The sequence below is a fragment of the Sinocyclocheilus grahami genome, unplaced genomic scaffold (assembly GCF_001515645.1).
Source record: "Sinocyclocheilus grahami isolate Dianchi unplaced genomic scaffold, SAMN03320097.WGS_v1.1 scaffold284.1, whole genome shotgun sequence".
Taxonomy (NCBI): Eukaryota; Metazoa; Chordata; class Actinopteri; order Cypriniformes; family Cyprinidae; genus Sinocyclocheilus; species Sinocyclocheilus grahami.
Genome location: NW_015505463.1, coordinates 346,616 through 351,269, shown reverse-complemented (window position 1 = coordinate 351,269; position 4,654 = coordinate 346,616).

Below are 4,654 nucleotides of genomic sequence, written 5' to 3'. Positions count from 1 at the left end.
TTAAACCAAAACAGTGACAGTCAACATCCTGTTCAGGAATTTTATTTGTAGTAGATGAGAGATTCTAAGGAAAGTAAAATGGGTTTGTTTGCAATCTAGATAAAATCCCTGATTCTGTACGGCTATATGTATAATTAAAATAGATGTCATGTTTTGTCACTGTACTGCACATATACACTGCACATTTTGCTATAAGTTTGATTGCGTCATATAATAATTGCTGTTAATATTATTCATCGTCTGTTTTATTACGTCTTATATTGATTTTTCCAGTCTGCTGGTTCATCTGGTCAGAGGAGAACTTACCCCCCGACTGAGCCTGGTTTCTCCCAAGGTTTTTTCTCCATTCTGTCACCGATGGAGTTTTGGTTCCTTGCCGCTGTCGCCTCTGGCTTGCTTAGTTGGGGACACTTCATTTCCAGCGTTATCGTTGACATAATTGCAAAGATATTATTTAAACTGAGCTGGATGTTGACATCACTGAATTCAATGATGAACTGTCTTTAACTGAAAAATGAGTGTTTACTATTGTCATTTTGCATTATTGACACTATTTTCCTAATTAATGCTGTTCAGTTGCTTTGTCACAATCTGTATTGTTAAAAGCGCTATATAAATAAAGGTGACTTGACTTGACTTGACTGATCATAATGTGGTCTTGTCCTCAGTAAAGGCAAACAATTTTGCTAACATTTCTAGAACATTTGTATAACCATGGAAAAACCTTCCCGAACATTTAAGAAAGGCTCACAGAACTTTCTGAAATAGTGTTTCCATAACGGAAATATTAGGAAAATATTCTGGAATTTTGAAGTTCCAATGCATGATGCCATCCCGCAAGAACTGCAAAAACCCACAGTCCTTCATCATCCCGTGCCTGGCTATGGTTCCTCAACTGAACGTTTTCTCATGCTAATCAGGTTCTTTGTAGTTGAAGGGATTTGCTCTGAGGAACCTTTGTCCCCAGTCCAACAAAAAGCCCCCCCAAAGTCAAGCCCACTGCCATGCTGACACAAAGATTCGTGGTTTTGGGGAGCACGTCCCCAGCTCTATTCATACTGAGCACACCCTTCAAAACTCCCTCAAAAAATCACTGATCACTAATGAACTTTCGCAAACTTTGTCAAATGCATATCTCCTTCCTTTCAGAGACATCAGGGATGTTGTTCAATTTCATATACTTTTCCTCAAAGCCTAATTGCATCCTCCCAAATGAACTACTTTCATAAAAAAAAACAATGAAAAAAAAACAATCCATAAACATATTTGGAGGAAGGAAAGATATATAACAAACTATATAACAAAGTTTTTTCTTCCCATACAGGCAGTGAAAAGGAACTACTGAAAGACAATAACAGGTGCATGAACTGTTTTTTGGGGGGGCCTTGCAGTGTCAAAGACTATATTACTTTTATAAACAGAGGACATTCAATAGGCTTTTTGCCTGCTTCTCTCTTTGTGTAGTAATTGGGTTATTGGTGTATGAGCATTATAAAGATGCATAGACAAAGTGCGAAGGAGGAGTTAGGTAGGGGGACATCTAAACAAAGAAACATTTCCTTTTACCATTTCTAATTGGCCACCCATGGCCTTTTTCTATTCACCTTTCACATTTTCAGTCCAAAAGCCAGAAGGAAAAAGAAGGTATTTATATGCTGAGAACTCGGGCTACTAAGTAGAAGAGTATTTACAAAAATTTTTTTTCCATTTTATATGAACCTTTTTTTACAGTTTCTTAATACAGCTGTATATTCCAATCGTATATCTTTTATACAATAGCCCATAAATTAAGTACCTGATACAGAAGTTACATCATTATTTTCAGTGTTTCAAAGGGATTAAACACTTCTCACATTTTTCAAAGTTTCAGAATAATGCAGAGAAATTATTGGATTATTCTTTTCTCTTGAAAATGCCCCTGTGACCCTTATACATACCATCACTCTTTGCTTTCAAGCTTCCCCTGAGCAGCTTGGGAAAAATGTGAGAAAGATGATCTAATTATTTCATTTACTAATTAGCACCCATGGAATCTCACCCCCAGCATTGGCCTGCCCTGCCTGACCCCTTGAAAGTCAGTCTGTGTTAAAGGCCATTTTTATTTCTTTACCCAAAGAAGACAAAGGTAATTTGATTGCCAGACCCTTTCCATATGCTTGCAGAACTGTGCGGTCAACCAAAGCCCCCAGAGACCCAGTTGAGTTGTTTCACTCAACCCTTACAAAGTATCAGCCCCCCAGTCCCAAACAAAAAAGTAAAAGCAAACACATTGAATCTAGTTAAAGAGAGAATGAGGCAAACAAACACAAAGAGGGGAATCAACTGACCCGCAAAAAATGCTTTCAAATACAATTGGTCTTCAAACGGTCAGGGAAAGGCTGTATCTGTTCTGAACTGGAGGGCTGGTGAAGGAAGATAAGAAATTGAATTGATAATAGAAAAAAAACAATGATTTTGTACTAAAGCTTGACTTTTGTCTTATCACCTCCATAATAGTCAGGCATTGAATTAACACGGGCAGATGGCAAGGAGATTACAGCCATTTGAATATATAAAGAATTGCTTCTTAAATACAATAATGAAACAGAAATGTGATTCGCATTGAAGACTGATAGGGAAAGCTTCCCTTGCTTTATAGCCAAACGGACTGAGGCCTGTTTCTACCAGAGCGATCTGTATTTCAAACTGAAATGCTGCCCAGTGCAGCTCAGTAAGAGTGCTGTTTTAAATGAACCTCAAGAAGGAGAGCACGTGTGGTTATGTGACACCAGCGCATAAATGAACCTGCATTGTCCTGGCAGATCATTGCCTCGTAGACTCATTAAACCTCCCCACCACCTCTGACTACAAGGAAGCACAGCATCCTCTTTACCAAAGGGCCACAGGGCCTGGGGTACTGGTTTAAACCAAACAAGGAGACCATTACTCTTCACAATACTCTGAATGGGCCAGCGGGGAGAAGGGCAGTCTGGCTGAAACTGGGGAATGTTTAATTAAACTTTGGAAAAACTTGGAAGTGCATCTAGACCAAATGACCCTCCAGCTGAAAAGAGGGATTAGGCCAGTGGAGAGAGAGCAAGTTCATTAGAGGAGCGCAGGCACAGGAATTGCACTTATAAGAGAAGGCCGCTGGTGTAATTGTGTTTCACAACTGTAGGCATTCGTTTGCACACACTAATTATGATAGGAGAGAAAAATATTTATTTTGGGAGAAAATGTTTACTACTTTTATAAGGAGACATACTTAACAAACACTGTGAAAGCCCTAATAATAATAATAATAATAATATTTAATAATTATATACAGTATATATATATAATATAGATGTTAATGTTTAGATTTTTATTTATGTATTTGTATATCTTAATATTAACATACACGTTTTTTTTTTGCAACTGGATATATATATATATATATATATATATATATATATATATATATATATATAGTAGGTATAGAAAAGAATTACGCCCCTTTAAAATAATCACATTTTGTTGCTTTGTAGCCTGAAATTAAGTTTTATCCAGCTGTATTTACTCAGTGCAACTTATAACATCCAAGTGAAAGATATAACACCAACATGTCAGAAAAATAAAAAATAAAAAAACAGAATCACTGAGTTGGAAAACTCAATCAGGTGTATCTTATAACCTTCTTAATGGCACACAAAGCCATTTGACTTTCAGCTGTGATCAGCTGTGGTCAGTTAGATTAGCTCAGCATGAAAAGAGCTTTCCTGGAGCATTTCAGTCCTTGGTAGTGCAACTGAAGCAAACAATCAACTATGAGTAGCAAGGCACTGTCAAAAGATCTCCGGGATAAAGTTGTGGACAGGCACAAGTCAGGAGATGGATACAAATAAATGTTAAAGGCTTAATCAATGCCTAGAAGCACAGTGAAGTATATTATTAAGAAGTGGAAGGTATTTGGTACAATATATATATATATATATATATATATATATACTGTATATATATATATATATATATACTGTATATATAACATTATGACCACTGGCAGGTGAAGTGAATAACGTTGATCATCTCTTCATCATCCTGTTAGTGGACGAGCTAATGTAGCTCAAAATTGCTTAATAAGTTAATGCTGGTTCTGATGGAAAGGTGTAAGAATACACAGTTTGTTGCGTATGGGGCTGCATAGCCACAGACCAGTCAGGGTGTCCATGCTGACCCCTGTCCACCGTAAAAAGTGCCAACAGAGGGCACGTGAGCATCAGAATTGGACCACGGAGCAATGGAAGAAGGTGGCCTGGTCTGATGAATCACGTTTTCTTTAACATCACGTGGATGGCCATTACCTGGGGAGCACATGGCACCAGGATGCACTATGGGAAGAAGGCAAGCCAGCGGAGGCAGTGTGATGCTTTGGACAATGTTCTCATTGTGTGCATGTGAACAATATCACAAATTCTCCACAAATGTGGTTTGTATGGGAGGGCTGCAAGAAAAAAGCTACTCCTTAAGAAAGGCCACGTGCAGTCATAACTGAGTTTTGCCAAAACGCATCTTGAAGATTCTGAGGCAGATGAGAATACAATTTAATTATTTGGCCTCAACACCCAACGATATGTCTGGAGGAAATCCAATCCAGCTCACCATCCAAATAACAGCATTCCTGCAGTAAAGCATGGAG